This window comes from Tyto alba, unplaced genomic scaffold, assembly GCF_018691265.1.
Source record: "Tyto alba isolate M040663 unplaced genomic scaffold, T.alba_DEE_v4.0 Super-Scaffold_21, whole genome shotgun sequence".
NCBI classification, from domain to species: Eukaryota; Metazoa; Chordata; class Aves; order Strigiformes; family Tytonidae; genus Tyto; species Tyto alba.
Genome location: NW_024881295.1, coordinates 21,116,468 through 21,138,264, shown reverse-complemented (window position 1 = coordinate 21,138,264; position 21,797 = coordinate 21,116,468). Strand labels below are relative to the sequence as shown.

At 48.5% G+C, this 21,797-nt stretch overlaps 1 protein-coding gene across 1 annotated transcript in view; it reads right to left on the bottom strand.

The window, feature by feature from the left end:
• DENND2A (DENN domain containing 2A) overlaps nt 1–21,000 on the bottom strand; it is a 61,542-nt gene extending 40,542 nt beyond the window's left edge. Inside the window, exon 1 of the mRNA XM_042795298.1 lies at nt 20,852–21,000. The gene's annotated coding sequence lies outside the window, so the exon portion shown is untranslated. The remainder of the gene's footprint in view (nt 1–20,851) is intronic.
• Nucleotides 21,001–21,797: the final 797 nt, after the last annotated feature.

Below are 21,797 nucleotides of genomic sequence, written 5' to 3'. Positions count from 1 at the left end.
GCCCGCTGCACTCGGGGCAGGCACCAGACGATGACAAAAGCCAGAGGAGCCCCAAATGCCCCGCAGCCTACATCATCAGAAACATGCTGCCAGCACACACAGGTCGCCCACGGGGAATCTCATCCCTGGTAAGGCCGGGCAGCGACAGCAGCAAGCCTCCCAGGCCTACCCTTCTGTGCTATTTTGTTCGTGGGAAATAAACTAAGCACACCTCAAAGGGTCTGGTGGTTTGGGGATGGGTACGACCACTGTCGCGTGCTGGAGGCCACGTCTCAAGATTTCCTTTGCTCTGTTTACTCTGCGCCTCGCACAAAAATCGGATCTAAGCTCATAACTGGATATTAGCCGCACCGTTGGTGCATATAAACAGGCTTCACAGCGCCAGGAGCGACCCACAGCTGGTCAAACTCTACTCCAAGAAGAAAAAAAAAAAAAAGTCGTGCTGCGTTTCTTCTTGGTGCTCACAGAAACAGTCTCTCCAGCTACTTCCATGAGTAACCCGGAGCAGCCGGACAAAGCCTGCAAGTACCACCTCCCTGCTCCAGTGCTTTACAGAACAAAGGACGCAACATACAGACAGCACCAACGAGACAACAATATATAACATACATATATAAAGAACAGGAAGGATGCCAAGAAGACAAAACACTAACAGGAAAATCGTGAGTAAGGGGAAGCCAACAGTTAAAGCCTTCAAGGCTCCCTCCCCCAGCCCTCGCTCTGTTTGGAGCCTGTTTCCCTTCGGTGGAAGAAGCGGGTGCGAGGATGCGTGCTTGTGCACACGCAGACAGAGGCCACCGGGCAGTGTCCCAGCACGTCACCTTCCTGAGCTCCCCAGCAGCAGCGCAACCTCAGGGGGGCAAGCCCAAGGAGAGCAGGGAGGACACCCGAGAAGCGGGGACGTGGCTAGAGCCAAGAAGGGCAACAGGATCCAAGAGCAGGCTCCCTCGGTGGAAGAAGATGCTTGCAGTGGGGGAGTCACTGTCTGGAGGTGCCCAATGCCAACCCAGCGGCAAGGCAGGGGTTTTCTGAGACTTGATCTCAGGGTGTTTGACCCAAAGCTCCGTGACACGTGCCAGGAGCCTTCCCCAGCTGACGGCGGCAACCGTTTCTCCTCAGAGGACTTCCACGAAGTCCACTTCTTTCCTCTCGCAGGCAGCCCTGCGGATGAGCGGACCCCAAGGTCAGGGAGGACGGGCTACCTCCACAACAGCAGGGCTTCTCAGTGGCATCCAGTCAAAGGACAATTCAGCTCACACATGAAAAAAAAAAAAACAAAACTTTTTTAACCAAGAGGGTGACCAAGCACCAGAGAGGTTGCGGAGTATCCTTGGAGATACTCAAAACCAGACTGGACAACATCCTGAGCGAGCTGCTCTACGTGACCCCATTCTGAGCAGGGGGGGGGACTCAGCTATCTCCAGGGGTGCCTCCCCACCTCAGCTACGCTGCCATCCTGTGCTGGGCAGTTGGTTTGGGGCTAGGTGAACTGCCACCTCTTTGCGAGCACTGATTGTCTGGGCCACGCGAGGCTCCCGTGGGCCATGGAGTCTGAAGACACGAACAGTGGGATCATTCAGTTCATCACACTTGCAATGGGAACCTAACTGGAGATAGTAAGGCCCAAGTCATTTCTTATAGAAGAAAAACCCAGCAGGATAAACTTATGTAAACATATCCACGAAGGACCGATGACTGGGAAGTGATATACTCCTACATTACCTTTTAGAGCCAGATCCCACACAGCCTCCTACTCCCCTTGCCCCTTTCTGTCCTAACTTCTCCCTTTGATCTATCATATCTTACACCACAGGGCTTACAAGGGGGGTCAAGAGAATCCCGTGTGTCATAACAAAACTGTATTTTCAAAAACCCCAAAGTGGAATCAACGTAGCGCAGCCTCTCTCTCTGCGCACGCGCCCCATGTCAGAGGAACAACGCCGCAGCGCGAGGAATGCAGAAACTCGCAGCGTTGGTGTCCAGCCTGCGTGCAGAAAAGCTGTGTTGTGTGTTAGGATACGTCTTTGATTCGACGATACAGTTCGTTCCGCTGACCTCCTCCCTCTCTAAGCCCACAGAACAAACGCTGCGCGCTTACATGTCACTAACCTGATTTAAAGGATTACTATTGTTAGAGGGACTGCCCTGCTTCTCCCTCCCCCTGGGCCCCTGCTCCTCCCTTCACTGCCAGCAACGTGGGCTCATCCCTGTCCTTAGTAAAGGACGTGCCTGATCAGATCTAAAAACTGATTGATCTAACATTGACTAAGGGCGTGCCTACTTTTTCCTCTCTTCTTGTTCCTGCTTCCTTTTTATCAGCTCCAATACTTGTAAAGCCCTTTTTGAGCTCGCAAGGGCTAGGAAGCTAGCTAGTTCAACTCACTAAACCAGTAAAGAAATAAAAGGGGGGAAAAGCAAAAGGTTTTCTGCTTGGATAGTGACATCAATCACCTGTCATGGAAAACCTGATGAGCAGCAAAGCACATGGAAGGGATGAAATCATACTGCTGGGTTATATTCACTGAATATTTTGCTTTTTCCTCACTGCTTCCCTTCAAAGACATTTGTTGCTCACCATATAAATGGTAAACTGAGTTGCACAGACTACAATTTGCTCTTAGTAGAGGGACGAGCAAGACTGGATTTTTCAAACTGTTTTAAGTGCAATCCCTGCTGCCTTCACAAGCAGCCGTAGGGCCGGCCCCACGTCTGACACTCAGGCCAGGGAACACACAGCTGGCTGTAGCTGGCAAAAACTCTGCTTTCAGGGTTTGTCCAACATGGCAGAGTGCTCTGGGGAGGGCAGGTGAGGAGGTTCCTAGCCATTTCTCCTTCATGACCTGCCAAATTAAGCAAGGAACCCCTGCAGATCCCATTTCACTTGTTACATTATCCAGCTTCACCTCCATAGCAGGTTCCCTTTGCTACACTGGAGGAGATGGCAGACACACCGAACCGATGACCAGTCGAGCCTGACAATTAATTTTGATCCCATCTTACGAATAACTTACCTGAGCTGCCCCCTCACCTCTGTCCTCTCACCTCCTCACAACAGATCCTTGTTACATACCATCTTCCTCACCTATCCAATACCAGTCCACGCTTCCCAGGTCCCCCCTTGCCCAGACAGCCCAGGTTTAACTCCCTGTGGTCACAATTCGAGTCCCAGTTTCCTCACCCCCTGCTAATCTCACACTATCCACCATCCCAGCCAGGCCCCCTCTGCCCCTCTCCATCCTCCCCATCACCGCTTCCCTGTATCCCTCTCTTTCCGGACTGGTGCCCTCAAATCATCGCTCAGTTAGTCCTTCTCTACCCATAGCTCAGCCAAATATCACCCTTCCACCCTAAGGATTTTCTGTGATGGCTCCTAGCTGCACACTCTTCCTCCCCTACTTCCCCCTCCCTGCCCAAACTAAGATCTACCCAGCCCTCGGCCCCACCTCAGTTTTCCTCACCCACCTCTGTCCTATCTCCTTGCTCCAGCAGAAACAGCCTCCTCTCTGCACTTCCAGCTTCAGGAAGACTCCCCACTCAATCCACTACCTTAAAAGCTGCTTCCCTACAGCTTCCAGTTGTTTTTTTGTTCTTCTGTTTTTTTTTTTTGTTTTCTTTTTTTTTTCTTTTTTTTTGTTTTTTTTTTTTTTTTTGGGTTTTTTTTTGTTTGTTTGTTTGTTTTATTTATTTATTTTATTTTATTTTTTCCCCTACTATCACCAAAACAAAGCCACCCGACACTAGATTGGCTTGAGCACCTCCTCTCTGCCTGTTCTCCCAGGGCAGAACTTGAGGAGCTTGCACGCTTCCCCAGGTTTTGGCAACCACGAGCGAGCTGTAGTGGATCTAAACTCTTAAATACAACTTCTGCATGCCCGCAGCACTTCTCTGAGACAATACATGTCCTGCTCAGACAGTCTGCCCCTACACTTTGAAGACACCGGACTCCACACGTGCACTTCCACTGTCAATATCCCGCGTGGACCCCACACCTCTCCCTCATTGCATACCCACACGTGCGCAGCGTAGCGATTATTTCTTCAGAAGCAGAAGGACCGCATCTTTATGCCCAAAATCATTGACCCTGACCAGGACTGGGGATCTTTTCCTTCTTTCCCAGTCCAGGCTTCGCATCTTCTGGATACGAGTAAATTAAGCGGTTTCCGCCTCTTTTCTGCTACGGTGCCAGCAGGATCATCGACGGCACGGGAGAAACAAACTCCTGGTAGTCTAGTCCACTCTTCCTGGGCAGACGTTTACAAGGAGGTCCTACTACACCCCAGAAATGCATTCTGTACCTCTGGTTAGGTGGCCAGCCTTCAGCTCTGAACTGCAGATGGCATTTATCCATCCATATACGACTCCCAGGTTGGGGCTTTATTATCGGACCAGCGTTAGGAGCGGGTTGGCAACAAGGCTCTGCTTGGAAAGAAGTTAACCCTCAGCAACGAGAAGCTGTGGGCAATATTGGTGGGTCACCCTGGGTCTCAACTGCATCCTCAGGCCATCCCTGTTCCGTAGTAAAGCAGCTGGAGCTTGAGAAACTACTCTCATCTCCTGCCTAGTACTTCCCTCCACCACCCATTTTGCTGAAGGCTGCAGGTCAAGCTCCACAGGGACAGCACCCGTGCCACCTGCCTGGCACAGGGAGCTGGAAGGACAGCACATTCAGGGACAAGGAGACGACTGAAGAGTTCAGCTATTAAAAATAAAAACCTCTGCTGACCATGTCCCAGTTGAAATTTTCCTCCCAGAGAGCCTTGGAAAAGTTAAGGTAGAGATGACACAGGAGTGGCAACGGACAAATTCCTGATCCAAACAGCATATAACATTTCTGCTTCAAAGCATGAGATTAATCTTAGCAAAAGAAAAGCCTGGTGTACTTTCTAATGTAGGGAAAACAGCACATTTTTCTCCCCTAGCTTCACTCTTTGAAACAGCTGGAACATTTTGGCTGAAGGCTTTCAAAGGTAATTCAGCCAGAAGCAATGCTCAGCATGGAAAACTGCAGACCAAAACAAAACAAACAAACAAAAAAAAATTGACCTGAAGACAGAAATCGAAAACAGGGTCTCACAATGTGAATTGTCTTCTGTTAAAGGTGGGGCTCGTTGCACCCACTATTATTAAGCTTGTTCCATATTTCCCATTGTCTTATTTTCCCTTTGTTCTTCCCTCTAAATACACAACAAACAGAAAAAAAGCTCAACAACTCAAAGGGTATTCAACATCCCTCCAGTTTCCTTGAGGCAACCACACCCTCAGCTGGAAAACAGCATTTCCAGGGCTAGTGGTCGGATGTTACATGACCATCTCAAACAAAACAGCAACACTTTTTCTAATTCACTGCTCACAAGCACAGATTAAGTCCCGCATGTATGGAAGGTAAATACCGTTACTCTTTGTGGTGGCGAGTATGGTTTGTATTACTGCTTAGAGACACGATGACTCTTCACTCCCACAGGTAGGTTTACAAATACTAAGAAAAAAATTCACATGGGAAGGAAGAAGATTCAGTATTTCTCAATCTGGCTGCTAAGATGAAGTCTTATTACAGTGTTTGGTAGAATGACGTGTTTCAGGCTGAGCTTTCTACAAGGAAGTCATGAACAAAAGATTAAAAAAAAAAATACAATTCCAGATGGAGAAACCAAGACCCTGGGAAGTGAAGGCAGGAGGAGAAGACAGCTCTTCTGTGACAGTTCTTGGCAAGACTTGATCATCTCCTTGTGTTTTAGATCTTGCATTAGTGCATGCGTGCACACAGTGGGGTTGCTCTGCCTCTTTAAAAGTGGGATAATATTTACTTACGCTTTGCAGCCTGATAAATGCAAATTCAGTTACTTTAAGTCAAGTCTGAAGAAGACATTAGTGGTGAATCCTGTGTTACTGAAGCGAACACGAGCTTGCTGATGACATCAGTGGAGCCGGCGTTTCATACCTGTTTTCTTTGGCTTTGAAACTACCCACATACAAGATGACTGTAGTCAATATGGAATAAAACAAAAGAAATATGGACCTGACTTAGACGAGCACACGTTTGCCAGCAGAACCATCTATCCAGCCACACGGAGAGGCAGGATTCCTAGCAGATGCAGTGGAACTGGCTTCAGTCCCCAACAAAGATGAAACTTCATTGGCAAATAGACATTTTTATCGGTGTAGCCAATTGGTGTAGATACTTTATCTCTTTTGGTAGGAATGCTGTGTCACAAACATACCAGTCCCACTAGAACAGTAAATCACTTCTAGTGTAAAAAGAATTAGAAAGAATTCAGGGTTATTATTACGCTTAGAAGAAACCCAAACATTTGACAGCATAGGAAACAACCTGCCACTAAAATAAAGTGTTCGGCTCATGAACCACACTAGAATTCATTTTCGATGTGGTGAAATAACCTCTGCTATTCTAGCATAAACGGGACCCAAAGAGGTCCCTTTGAGGAGCAACTCTGCAAAGAGTTTCCTGGCAGGAAGACAAATTGTCTCACGTTCAGAAAGGAAATGAGAACATTAAAATGAAGAACCTCAACTTCTTCCAAAATAAGTTATCATCGGGGAAGACAAACGGACCCTCAGACAATCTCTCCTTCGGTGGCCTTCACCCTGCAGGATGCTGACTCTTGCTCCTCCTGACGAGGATTTAGCACACAGCTTCCTGAAGTGTCCATCACCACGACCTCGGGGCACCATCTGCAGAGCCCTGGTAGCTGCATGCCCCAGGAGGCTTTCCTGGACCAGCTCCGAGTCCATAACTGGCTGCTACAGTCTCTCTCTCTTAAGCATCACCTTCTGAGTTGAAGCCCAAGTCACCTCTAGATTGCTTTTTGGTTCTGGAGACCCTGCTTCCCCCTGCCTTGCTCAACCTCCTCTTTCCTCCCCACCCTCACCCTCCCACATAGCTCGGCCATCACAAATGCAGAATCTGCTTATTGCAGATCTTACTCCTCATGGAAATCTTCCAGCCATGGTGCAGCACACCATCTCCCCTCGTTCAGCAGAGAGCAGGGCCAGGCAGCACATGAGCCACCAAAGATTTACCCATCACAAGGAGGAAATCTGCACAGCTCCAAAGAAGAAAAACCTCTCCAAAGAGGGCTCGCATTTATTTATTTTTCCAGGAGGAAAGCTGCTCTCCGTGGGTGTATGCGTGCATGTGTGCGTGTGTTTGTCAGGACAATAGGAAAAAGGACATCGGAGCAGAGCTGCCAGGAAACAGTCGGCCATCTGCCCGTGTGGAGAGCAGTTTTTCCTTTTCTTTTGTACTAAGAGGAATGTAGCTGAGAGCCGCCATCCGCCCGCGCTGGGAGGAAATCTGAGAGCCTGTGCTCTGCCAGGGAGAGGAAGCGTGGGGGGATGGAGCGAGCCGGGTCCATGTGGTTAAGCGGTCGTTACACTCACAGCCAGTAAAAAGTGGGAAAAAACCCCTAACCAAAAGCCCCAAATCCTAGGGAAAAATCACTCTTCCTCCTCCACCCTTTCACTCTCACGTGCAGCTCGACACTTTCTCCCTCTCCGGGTGATCCCGAGCACAGGAACCGCTCAAGGGACTCGGCAGAGGAACGTCTCAGGAGGGCAACGGCCTGGGGAAACACAAGGGCTTCTCCCTGCACTGACACTGGCACCCAGGACAAGAAAGCAACACAAACACAAAACCAACTCACATCACTGTGCTCTCTCAGTAACCGGGCATTTAGCAACCTGAGCACAAAACAGCTTAAGGAAGGACACGACCCACTGGACAAGGGTAAAGCGTCAGGAACAAGTCTATTGCATATAACCACCCACACCTTCTCCCCCACGGGCTTTGGTACAGCTTCTGACTATAAAAGAAAACTATGTAGCAGGAGGGAAAAAAAAGATCTGGTACTGACAGGCAAAAATGCTGGCAGACATCACACTTGGCTTGGCGGCACATTCTTCTGCCACCTTTGTGGCAGAAAAGGCCCGGGAAAATAAATCGAAAAAGGTAAAATTTTCAGAAGTGACTACACAGCTTGGAAATTTAAGACCCATTTTCAAAACCAATGGAGGATCAGGTATTTTTTAAACACTGTAAGAACGACTAACATTTACAGAGACTTGTAAGCAGGCGTTCCTTTTTCACTGATTGCAACTGGAGACATTGTCTCGGTATTGCTGGGAAAACTGGGAGCACATCTATCCTCCTCTTTGGGTGCCTACCTACCTCGCAAACTGGCACTTACCAGGTGCCAGACCCAGCTCCCCTGAGCCAGCAGAACTTGCTAATGTGGGAGATGTCTGAGCTAACAGGTCACAGTCCTGAAAAGGGCACTTCCAGGAGAAGTGATTAATGCAGACATGGTCTAAAGAGCTTCCTTACACCCTGGCAGCTTGGAAAATGGACAGACTGACCCAGGGATGCTCTGCACCTATGCACGTCCAAGTCAGATCTGGACTGCCACCCCGGTGCCCCGGTCCCTTGCAGAAACGAGACCATGCTTCCACGTTCTGTCATGACTTTTTAAACATTTTACTTCTCGTAAAACAAAAACCATTGGTGTGGCACGGTGCGTGACCTGAAGCAGATTCCTTGGCTGATTCTCCCTTGGCTGGATGAGAGACAATGGGAACAAGTGGAAACAACATAGACGCTTGATATAACGAAAAATTTTCTTCAGCATGAGGATAATGCAGCTCTGGAACAGCCCTGCTGTCTCCATTGCTGGAGGTTTTCAAGACCCAGCCAGACAAAGCCCTGAGCAAACTGGTCTGAGCTCGGACCTGAACCCCTCTGAGCAGGAGGCTAGAGTAGAGACCACCTGCAATCCCTTCCATCAGGGATTGTCCTATGATAACTTGTCATTAATTACTGGAAAAGAGAGAATTCGCTTATTTTCTCTGTGCAAAACAAAACAAACAAACTGTAACCCCCCCCCCCCCTTTCAAACCATTATTACTTTTCCTCCCCAAAAGATATTTTTTTTGCCTTTCTCTACCAACCAGCAAGCAAGCAGTAAAAAATGGCCACTAAAACAAGACATACAGTTATGCTAACTCTAACACATTTCCACAATTTTTTGACCCCAGTAATTCTGTAGTGCCTAACAAACTTCAACGGTTCAGGGGAAGCTATTAGGGAGGCTGTGAATCCACCAGTAAGGCTGCTTTGGCAAATAATCATGAGTGCTGTAAATTCTCACTATTAGAAAAAGATAAATTCATTCCACTTTCTGAGAGATCAGGGTACAAATATTTTAAAAAGCCTGAAAGTTAATTCACAGCTGAATAAAAAAAAAAAAAAAAAAAAAACCACAAAACAAAAGCAAAATGGAGAAATACTGAAAGCATTTATTTGGGAGATTTAGGTTTTTGCTTTGCTGAAGCACTTCTTTGGGTTTCTCATGGCAGAAAACCTAGAAACTGAAGAGTTATCAAACAAGCACACATTGCTCACTACTGTCTTCCAAGGGATGTGCTAAAGCCAACAGATACTCTAGAGGACACTAATTTCCATTGCTTACTTTATTTCATATCCATCAAACTGTTTGATAACAGAGCAGAAGCAGAGCATCCATGTACGATTTCCTCCATCGAGCCCTTATCTCACAACCGAAGCAGAGCTATTCTTATAGAGGCTTCCAGCCCAGAGACCGTGCATCCAAGTTTCGTATTCCAGGGTAACCACAAGGGCATACTCCACCCAAGATGTTTGAATGTTGTCCTGGACTGGGCCCCAATACTGTTTATTGTGCACAGGAAAAACTCATCACTACAAAGCAGCCAGCACTGAACGCATTTCATGAGGGCGGATTTTACAGGACCCAGAACAAACTATCAAAGTAGGAGTCTTCTGGAGTAAAACCCTTTGCGGAAGCCCCTGTCCCCTGAACTATTCAATAAACATCAACCCTTTTCATCTTAAATGCTCGTAAACAACTTGTTTCCAGTCCAATGCAAGGAGAAACCCTAGCTGTACCGAAGGTACTGATTTGACTCCAGTGATTATGGTGTGGCTTGCGTTCCTCTCACCAAACACTCCGCATTCAGCTCATTTCTGCTCCTCACCAACACAGATCTTCCTACAGAAACCCAAGCAGAGCCCCCTCAGCTCAAGTCCATAAAACCTCCCGGGAGGGAACAAGTCTTACAGGTTCTCATGGGATGTTAAAAGAATACAAAGGCTTCCTGCGGGGTGAGAGCTGAGGTCTGCCGCAGTCGATGACCAGCGCTAGGATACGGGTGACCTTTCGGTGATGATACACAGGTTCCTCAACCCCCTGCCCCAAAAAACATCAGCACTGCATACGCAGCTCGAAAGGTCTGGCTCAGGGAAGAGGCTGTCCATAAATGTTTTTCTCCCTGCAGAAGACTGTTATTTTAACAAACGCACATGTTCTCTAGGTTAGGTACCCTACGAACAGGCCAGTTAGATACTTCTCACCAGAACCACCTACTTTATGCAAAGGTAGAAGCTGCACTATGTTGCTTCAATTATCCGTGAACGAACACAACTGATCTTTTGATAACACCTAGATTTCCTTTATTGAAAAGAGAACGTATACAGACACTACTGGCAAACTAAAGCTAAACGCGATCTTTTAAAGGGAAATTTCCCAAACATTTTCTTCAATTAGAAGAGGTGCAAGAAGAGTTTGTGTAATGCCATATTCAATTTACTTCTCGGCCGGTAAGAAAAATGTTTGGCATTCAAGTAGGTATTCTTCTTCTCATCTCTTCCACATATAATAACTCAAACATTCAAACTGGATAGTATTTACATAACAAAAATCTGTCATCCACTTCTCCGAGTGGGTTCACTGCATTCATATTAAAAAGAAAAATAAGAGAGATGAGAAATTTCGGTACTAGAAACAGGTTAGCAAGAAGTCATCTTTGCTCATATGCCTTCCTAAGAAAAACGAATATGGGAGATGCATCGTGTTTGTAAATACAGTTATCGTATAAAACTAAGAAATCACTTTTCTTTAGACTTTCTTCACACAAATCTGACTTTTGATGATGGGTAAAAATGATGATGAATAAGAAATCAGCCCTACCTTGGGTCATATGTTTGGCAAGACTGACTTCAAAATATTGTACACTGAGATAAGAGCAAGCAGTTTATACGGCAAATATGCTCCCAGATACCTCAGATTAAACATAATTTTCTATGCCAGAACTAAACTAGAACAACGGGCTGATCCCTCTCAGCCAGCTCTCAATGGCCACACGAGCTGCTCTTTTAGCCTCTTTAATACTTGCAAAAGGTAAGTTGTGCTCTAGAAGTACTCTCTCTCTTTCTGATGTAGGCATCTCACAAACTGAACTGTACTGTAAAAGTGCTTGTTTCTCTTACCTGATCAAAACCCAACTTAACTGGGCAAGATGCACTCACATAGCTGAGATACAGCTGCCCGGTCTGAGCAATTCAATTGGCAAAAATCACAAACAGGGTTGAGTGTCGAGTAAATTACTTATGGTTTCTGACGAACTGAAACAATTCTTGCCAAGTTTGATCTAAATTCAGTATGCCAAAAAAAAAACCCAAAAAGAAAAAAACAACCAACCCAACAAAGAGAGAAACTTTCAAGAAACTGTTTGATGTAATTTGAAGGTAGCTTACAAGAGTCAGGTTCTTTATCGTGAAATAACATTACCTACCAAAATTTAGCTAGACTTGGGGTGCGCGTGTTAAACCTCCCCTTCAGAAGGAGCTGAAACACTTTGTTTAGGGTTTTCCTCCTTCCGATCATATTTTTTTCTGGAATGGAAAAAGGAGGGAAGAGAAGAGATGGGTCTACTCTGCTACCTTTCTCCAAATAATTATTGATATATTTTTTTAATTCAACCACAAAACTGAAAAAGAAATGCCACAAAATTTCCTCCAAAGAGCCCCAAACCTCACTCCCAGGTCATTGCTCTGCTAAAGTTAACAGAGCAATGACAGTTGACACTACCATATTTTTCTGGTGATCTCATCCACAGACATCTCGCTGTGCTTCATCAGTGCATCACCAAGTTATGCTGACTCTGTGAAACAACTGCTTAGGAAAAGTTGCATTATACAGTCTTCTGAGTAAGTCTGAATTCGAGGCAGTCATACGACAGTCTCCTCTATTGCAAAGTATTGTTCACTAGCTTTAAAAAAAAAAAAAAAAAGTTAAATGTGCAACAGAAACAGCGAGATGGCTGAACTTCTTAAGTCCTTCAGGAAAAAAAGAACGGGTTGGTGATTACCTGTTTCCAGGCTTTTTTTAAAATTTCTTTTTACTTAAAAATAGAAAGACAGAAAAATCAATGTAATCCAAGGTCAGGCTTGATTTTTCAAAACCTAGATCTTGACCAGGAGCCTGAAGTAAAACAAAAATACTACCACTGCATGTGTGAGAGGAGGGGAACAAAGTCGGTGAAAGGGCTGGGAGGCCTGTCCTGCGAGGGGCTCGTCTAGTTTGGAGAAAGGAGCCTGAGGGGCGACCTCACTGCTCTCTGCAGCTCCCTGGGGAGGGGAAGGGGGGAAGGAGGCACCCATCTCACCTCCCCGGGGACCCAGTGACAGGACACATGGGAACGGCTCAAACCTGCGCCAGGGTGGGTTCAGACTGGGCATTAGGAAGCATTTCTTTACTGGGAGGGTGGTCAACCGCTGGAACGGGCTTCCTACAGAGGTGGTCGGTGCCCCACTGCCCTTAACAACATGCTTTAACTTTTGGTCAGCCCTGAGTTGGTCAGGCAGTTGGAAGAGATAATCATCGTAGGTCCCTTCCAACTGAAATAGTCTGTTCTGTTATGTTCTGCTAACAATAACAACAACAATCATCTTCATCATCTAATGAAAGGCTGCCTTCAGCATGAACGAGCAGAGGGAGTGGGATTGGCATATGTGAATAGTTTGGTTTGAAGAACAGGAAAGCTAGAATTGTTATTCTTACAGTGATTGCTGGTCAGAGTTGAAGTCCTTTACTGCTCTGACAGGGCAAGTGTTCTGTTTCTGATAATGTTTCCAGATTCTTTCGGATCAGAAAAATAATTTTACCCCATGCAAGCAAACGTTAAGCAAGTGGGACATGAAGAAATATCTTACGTGTCAGAATAAGTTAGTTTAAAAGAACCCCAACCTCATCAACTTCGGACTTTTCATTGAATTTGTGTCTTTTAGAGGTGATCCTATTTTTCCTTGAAACACACCCAAAGGTGTCTTTAACTAGTGGAGGAATTTGGGAATTTAACAGGGGAAACCTTGATTTCTCACTGAATTTGTGTGCACTACAAAGAAATTTCCTACTGTGCAAACAAGAGGATACTGATGGGGCAAGCTTTCAGAGCAAGTGGCAATAGCCGTCAGTATCCTTCAACAACACAAATACAGGACTGCTGCATGAGATAAGTGACACCATGGCAAAACTTCAACTTGCAGTCACTCATATTAATCTTCAGGGACAGAAATCTGATGCAAAAAACGGTTACCATGTGTTGGTTTCCCAGTAGGGAACCTCTCAATCCTCTCCGAGTGTGACAAAGCTGGAAAATGGCAGCCAGCTAGATCAGGGCTTCTTACATCATCTGGAAAAAGCTCAATACCTTACACATCTCTTTTCAGTAAGAAATTCTTTTGCAGAATTTGACTACAGCTTGCTGCACACACAGCCTAACATGCCAAGGCAGGGAAAACCAGATTCTCAACTACGATCCTGAGTTCACTGAATTAAAGAAAAAGCTCCCATGGACTTCAGTAGACTGTGGAGGATGCCTCAGGGTCTGTTTTAGGTAAGATGTTCATTTCTCAAGTGCTACGTGTGCTGGAGAAAACACTCTTCTCGATTTTAGTAAGAGGCATTTATTGCCCTTTGCTACTAAGCCACTCTGAGCTCTGGATAACTCAAGACTCAACTCTTAGCTAAAAGAAAATGTGAAGCCTATATTCACCGCCCACTTTGCAGCTGTAATGCACTGTATGTGGAAAATATACCCAGCTTCTGTGAGGGTTTTTTAAAGAAAAAGCTCCGATAGACTGAAAAGTCTCTGGGAGCTCTTTCCTTTATAATTTATCAAGGTGGTGTTTGGCTGACACTAGCAAGCAAACTCATATTTATGAAGTGCCCTCACAGTGCCCTGTGAAATTTGCCATTTCCCTCCATGACGGTCAGTGCTATCTATCACGAGAACATAATCCCCTAGGACAGGAGACCCGAGCCCCGTTGCTGCTTTCCTCTGCAAACAGATGTGTGCACGTTCCCCAGCTCTGAAAGTCACGGCCAGCTTTTGGCAAGGAACTACAGCAGCTGCACATCTGCAGAGGGGAAAAGCTTTCAGCAAAAAATAGAGGGGGATCTCATCCTCCCCCTGCCTGAAAAGCAAGCTCAGCATTTGTTCCTCTCCAGATGACACCCTGATGGGTTGATTTAATCATTCACATATGCATGCCTATTCACAACGCTAGCAAAATACCAGGGCTGTGACAGCATCTCACCTGAACTGCTCACGGTAACATGACTTGTCAGCAAGCACTTGGCAAGAAGTCTCGCAGGATATTAAGAGGAAAGCGATGTTCAAGGACATCGCTAATATAAAATGATTCCACAGAATACAGCTGGGTGTGCGAGACCACTTGTGAAGAGGAAAACACCGAAGCAGGTGTTTAATTTTAAGCCTATGCTCAAAGTCTGCTATCTTCAATTAGTTTGCATGAATCCCAGTCCAAACTTCTCTGGGCAGGAATGAGGTACTGCACTGGGAGCCAAAGTGCTCTGCTGGGTGGATTTAAGCATGCACTTGGACCTACACGTCTGCTTAAACGATCTGCCAAACTGGGGGCACGGTACAAAATATTTAAGTGTAGCAGGATCACAGAAACACTTCACCACTTCTGTTCCCAAAGGGAAATTTAATTAAAACACAGAGCATCTAGCCATTTAAAATTATTCTGGTTACAAAGAGCACTAAGTCCCTGAGCCCTGAAACAGCCTCTCTGGTGGACTGCCAGAGTCCCCAGTAAGTTTCTGGAAACACAGCTTATGTGCCTGAACTTGGTCAGGAGCCATCTGCTCTCAGGGATCTGCAGGATCACGAGTCTCAGTGCCTGGCAGGGTCCCACCCAGAACTCTTTCGTCCACCTCCAAGTGAGGTGGCACCTTTCCCCACTAGAGCTGCTCCTAACCATCATCAGCTCTAGACATTTGCAGCGTCTGGGCCAGATTTTCAAATGAGCTCAGGGCCAATCTTTTCTGACTGCTTTTCTGAGACCAGATTTTCTGCCAGGCAGAGTCTCCTGCACAGACATGTAACCAAGGCAAGACCCTTCCAAGCAAGGCCACCACCGCATATGCTGAACTCTTCAGCAAATCTGATTACTTACCACGATGCCTAATGAGGAGCCGGGCATAGGAAAATACAGCTGCCAGCATCTACTTGCAGAACTTATCGCTACACTAGTCTCACTCCAGATGGATAGCTCTCTGCTGTATGTGTGCTAGAAGGGACAAGGGCAGCGAAACAAACCTCCGTCAGCATTAGCAATCCTATTTTATAGAGGAGAAAGAGACAAGGCTTGCCCCCGTTGAAAACAAAGTGACCTCCCTCCAGCGGCTCATGCAGCAGCATCTGCCTGATTAATGGCACGGCACCAGAGGCAACCCACCGACCCCACCTCAGGCATCACAGATAGAGCCGAACTAAAACTAACTTACCCGCCTAGCTTGCCCTTTACTCTGACCCGACATCACGCATCTCGAGATGATCCATGCCCCACACCCACACTCCTAGATGGGATCTCGCCAGTAGTGCACGTGAAGCCAACTGCGTGAAGAACCCAGGGGATGGCCAGGCCCATCTGCTAGAGGCTTTTCTCTGCGTGGGTCGGTGTTTTTATTTTAACTCCCTCTGCTTCTGGGCCCCTCTCCATCCCTTGCCCCTCCCATCTCCCTCTCTCTGCTCATGAGGAGAGAGTTTCCATCCTGGCCCTGGGCCAGCACATGCACGGGCAAAGGCAGTGCTCAGGAAAAGCCATCTTCTGCTCCCTTTCATCGCATAAACACTGCCGGTTCCCAGCCCAGGAGCACAGGGCCGAGCGAGAGCTTTGGCTGCAGTGCAAGGCAGGGGGGGGGACTGGGGACCAGCGACTCCTGCTCAGGCTGAACACGGCAGCCTGGCCGCAGGGCAACCGCCTCCTCTCCTGGCCCCCCCAGCTCCCCACGGGCAACCCGAGGCTTCACCCCCAACCGCCCAGGAGCTGCTCATCAGATGGCCGACACAGACCCATCTCACGTTCAGCAAAGAACACGTGTAACAGCACATAAAGACAACAGGTAACATTCCAGCCAAATTCTCGCTCGCATGAGCAATTGAAAAAAAAAAAAAAAAAAAAGAAAACCAAAAGACCCCAAGCAAACCCGGCTGGCAGCGCCCCAGTGGTGGGATGATGACCTCGCACAAAATATACAAGAAGGCCTCAGAGATGTACTAACTCCTATCGAGTTTTTTAATTAGTAGAAACTGACCTTTAACGACCACTGTAACTATTGAACCTGACCTGTTAAATCCCTAGAACTGCCAGCTGCAGCTGGTTTCCCTAACCTGGGGAGGGGAAGAAGCACTGAAACAAAGGATGAAGATTATACCAGCACTCACAGCAGTTGTTCCAGCAGGACATTACACTTTTGAGCTTCTATCTTTCCAACTACGCTTGACTTCCCCTCAGCTTTACCACAGGACAGTACTATTTGTAGAAAAGACAGAAATAAAGTTCTCAACACATGCTATGTGCAGTAAAGAAAGGAGTCCGCATGTTTCGAACTTCTTGAAAGGAAGATTTCTTCCTTTTGGGGTCTTTGTTGCACACACGTGGCACCCCACATTTGACCAGCCAATGTTCAGACAACATATTTACCTCCGAGCAGCACAAACCCAGGGGGTTTCAGCATACCCTGGCCATCACATGAGGATTATCCCAAGAGCACAACCTCTGTTGGCCACTGCAGCGGTGGCAGGCTGGAACGACACGATGTGGTTCAGAGCTGCTCAAAGCTGTCTTGGCACAGGAGGGACAGGACCGCAGTGACGGCAGAGCCCCAAAGGTGCTTCCCTGCAGACACTGTGCCGTGAGCTCCCACTGAGCTCCTGCCTCACTAAAACACATGAACTGGTAAAGACTCGCACGAGCAGCAGGCAAGCGTCCACTGCTCCGATAAGGAACCGGACTGGGGCCTTATGACTTCCACCTCATCAGTCCCACGTCTACAGACACAGAGTATCTTGATCCAGTTAGGTGGTGAACCACGTAAAGGCTGGGACAGATCTTGAATAGGACTGGCCTACAGGACCTTAAGTATTTACTTATGTAAGGTAGCGATGATGCCTGTTAGTGCTACACTGACAACAGAGACCTTTGAACTGGTCCTCAGCTTGTTCTGTGCCAGGTTTCCACCCAAGGCCGTGGCCCTCGGTTGAAAAAAACAGGTTGTAGAGATTCAGTGGCTCCAGGGACTCTAGCTTCTTAGTCTTAGGCACCCAGTTTCAAGATCACCCGAGGCCCCTGCGGAAGCTTACATTTCAAAAGCACAGCCTTTGTGAAGCCAGGAGCTGGGAATTTAATCATATGGTGTACGCAAGGCTGACTACGAACACTGAAAATTAAAGCGCTCTTCACTAAAACCTGGGCTGGAACCACGCAATGGCACGTGTATTCACACATCTCAGACTTTGCTTTCATTTCCAGTAACTGGTAAAACCACTTCGAGGTGGAAACCAGAGAAAAATCCCACAAGTAAGATAAGTGTGCTGTTGTCCTTGCCATTGCACTTCAGAGCCACAATCAAGAAAACATTGCCTCTTCTCCAGCCCTGTCTGGGTAAAACAGTGCTTACAGATCAGTACCCCTCAGATGCAATGTTATGTGAGCTGTATCTAGGCAAAACCAGGCTCACTCATTTACTGTCAGAACTTGAACGCAACAAGGAATTTCTTTCTAGTTACATCCCACTCCTTTCTTCCCTGTGGAGACTCTTCTCAGTCCTTATGGAACTGCTATGCGAGTTCATTAAAAGTCCTATTTCAGCATTTCCTTCAGAGTAGAGGCCTCTTCCAGCCAGCTCTTGGGATCCTGCCAACAGACATATCAGCCACTAGTACTTAAATCCTTCCGCTAAAAAATGCTTCCCTAAAGATCTTATACCCCAGTTCTGGATGCCTAAGAGTGCTGATCATCACAATTAACCAGCCTCAACAAGAGCTTAAGAGAGGTTCTTCTGCACTCTCACGGGCTTAATGGTGCACTAGAGCCTCTTCTCTCCTTGGTCTGGCCTCCGCTTCGGAAGGAGCAGCTTCAGCATGCTCCCAGCCCAGGAAATAAACGTCAGGTGCTACAAAAGGAAGAGAGAACCAGCTGCCTTGGGTGATGCATTCAGGGGGATCCAAAAGAACATGACGCTTACCAGGCATTTCTGAAATGCCCAGCATCTCTCCGTGTTTAAGAGTCTGGCCCTGTTGCATGAAGATCTCACTGGCAAATTTCTTTCAATGCAAGGATCGCATTTGCCTCTGTGCCCTCAGAGCACCCAGCAAAACAGAGGTTTTAATTCCAGTCCATACGAATTAATTATTATGGTTGATATTCAGAATCACTCCATGGTAAAGCTCCTATTGAATTAAGATTACTTCTGAAAACCACAGCCTTGCAGCTTACACAGTATTTATCATACCTTTGTCAAAATTAGCATTTCTAATATGTAAATACACCAGGCATGGGAGAAAGACGAGCATATTGTAAGCGCTTGACAAAGGATCTAAATGCCCTTGTTTTTGGAGAACAGAAAGCATCACGTGGTTGTCCTTGCAGAAAAAATGTCCTACAAGATTTCCCAAGGCACCGAGCTGGGGACGCTACCAAAAGCAGCACTTTGGGACACTCCACACGCTCTTGTGGTCTACAAGGAACATCATGCTTGGGGATCTGAGCTGATCAACAGGGAGCGACTTCTACGTGGACTGTCAGGACAGGGACATGCCAAAGGGCAATCCAGGCTTCAGCACACAACCTTCCCACCCACAGGCAAAAAAAAAGGTCCCAGCTGAGACACAAATCTTCAGCCTGCTTTTCACATCCCGGGTCGCTCCAGCGCCCTTTTGTTTTCACTGCTTTCTCTTCCGTTTCTCAAAGAGGCGCTGTATTACCCTGGGAAATCCTGTGGCTTTCCTCTCAATTCCATACTTAGAGTTTTCAGTTGTTTCCAAGTCTGTCCCAATGTGGTAGATATCCATTCTCCCACGCCGGAACACTGTTTGGATTATTTTAAAGAAGAACCCAACCAAACAAAAAACCCTCCCCAAAACCAACCACCACCGAACCCCACAAACACTACCCCAATGACAACAATTCAGAATACAACACAAGGGTCGAGGAAACACATTCCTTTCCTCCGGCAGGATGCAGTAACGACTCCCTTTCTGGTGGTTCAGAAATAGAGCCAGTACACTTTATAGGATTTCGCTACCACACACCAAGAATGAGCGGTCAGCTAAGGTGGCAGCCAACACAGAAAACAGCTTTTTAATCCACCAGCAACACCAGCAGCTCCCCTCCCAGTAGCAAATGAAAGCCCCATGGAAATCCCTCTGCCCTTCTCTTTATCCTCCCAGCTGAGACACTCCTCTCCAAAAGCAACAACCCTGCTTAAATGGCAACAGCAAAGGCGGCCGGGAACACCTCAGGGTCAGGAACAGCTCCCACACAACTTGCTGACCTGTCCAGGAAACAAACTGTGCTTTTGTAAAAAGAGTTGGATTAAGTGCCCATGCTTAGCACTTCCTACCTGCCCCTGCAAGGCTCCAGCGCAGCCCCAAGCAGTCAGAAAGCCCCAGATCCCACTAGACCATCCCTTCTCCAGCACCAAGCATCAAGATCCAGGCTCCTTGGAGACTTGTAACACCAAAACCTCCAAAAGCACCCCAACGACACCCTGCACGGCTTACCCTCCAGTTTGGATTTGACACCCTGGGACCACGGCAACAGACAACTTGTAAATCCGTCCCCGTTCCCCTCCACCAACTCCATGACTAACCCATCAGTGCTCATCACCCCAGGGTACCACAACGGGAAGGCAGCTGGCGTTTCTTTCCCCAGGACAGGTGAACATTCTCATGTATCCCAAGTGGAAGTCAGAAATGCCACCCTGTTAAGCTACAGTCTGCACCCAGGTGTGTAGGTTTCTTACTGCTGAAGGTAAAGCAAGAGAAAAAGCAGGCTATCCAGAGCAGAAAGAGAGAAATGCAGAGCTGTGAGCACTGAGGGATTCAGAGCTCTGCTGAAACGCAGGACTCTGCTGCTTGCTCCAGTAGAGCCCAGGTTTCCCCCAGCGAATTTGCTGAGCGTTTCCTCATCTATTTTGTTGCCGGAGCCCGAGCCAAGGCTGAGTTCACCCAGGGGCCCCACGACGGGTGGCTGGGCTGCCTCTGCTCCTCCGCCCCATCGCTCCCGAACCCCTCGGGCCGGCTTTTCAGCAGCTCCCCTCGGCCTTTCTCCCACCCGCCCGTGGCCGCTCCGGCAGCCGACCCGGCCCACCCGCACCCCGGGTGGGGGGGGGGGGGGGGGACACGGAGGGAGCAGCCGCCCTCCCCGACCCGGCGGGAAAGCGGCGGGGGCGAGCGGCCGTGCCCTCAGCGGCCGGGAGGTTCGGGGGGGGGTTCTACTCACCCACCTCCCATCCCGCGGTTTCCGTGTCTGCAGCCGAACGCAGTACCGGGGGATGGCGGGGGGGGGGGGGAAAGAAAAGCCAATTTAAGGGCTGAAGGAGAAAAAGGAATTTGGAGCGGCACCGATCCCCCGCGCCGCGAGAGACGAGCGTTTGTGCAGGCGTCGGCGGGCTGCCTCCCCCCCCCCCCCCCCCCCCCCTCCCTTTACCTTCCTCGGCGGCGGCGGTGGGGGGGGGCCGTACCCCGGCATGGCGGCGCCGGCGTACGGACGCGCGGCTGGGGGCTCCCCGCCCGCCGTGCAGCGCCGCTGCCGCCGCCGCCGCCCCCCGCCCCGGCCCCGGCCCCGGCCCCGGCCGCCCTCCGGCGGGAGCCCCGCCCCGCCCCGCCCCGCCCCGCCCCCCCGGCCCGGAAAGCTGCGGGCGGGCCCGTAACGCCGCGTCCACCGGCGGGGCGGCTCACCTGAGCCGGGCCCTCACCCGGGGTCCCTGCGGGCTCGGTCGCGACCGGAGCTACCCGTTAACGCGAGGGAGGGGGCCGGGTTGGAAAGGGGATTAATTCTTCCTACAGGCTTTTGGCTCCCGGGGTACATTAAAAATATCAGAGAGGGGATTCCCCCACCTCCCCCCCCCCCCGGAGCCCTGAGTAGAAGCACGGGGTTAGTAACGTGCACCCAAAACTGGGAGCCGACCGAACTCCCAGTGTGACAGGCCACAGCTCCCAGCCCAAAGCCTCCCCCGCGCGAAGCAGCAGCTTTGCTGGAACTGCTGTGGCGGCAGCCTTTGGGGCGGCTGTCCCCTAAAACGCACTGTGGGGCGGGTTGCCATCACCTGTACAAAAGTTCCCCGAAGGGCAAGAGGGTCGTTGTTCAGCTGCGTCCTCAGCAGCGGGTGCATTAGTTTCGACATATAAAAGGCACATGTCCTTTGCGAAGGAAATGAGCAATCCTCTGTCGCTGTGCAATTACAAATGAGGTTTGTATGTTGCCAGCTGACTCAGGAATAAGCAGGGGACCCAGCACTGCCGTGGTCTGTGGAGTAGAAAGCCCAAGGTTCAGAGCAAGCCTGGAAGAAGAAACAACTCGCTAGCTTTACTGAACTACCATCATCACCTCATCAGGCTTTTGCTTTTAATTTATTTTACTAATAGTGGTATGC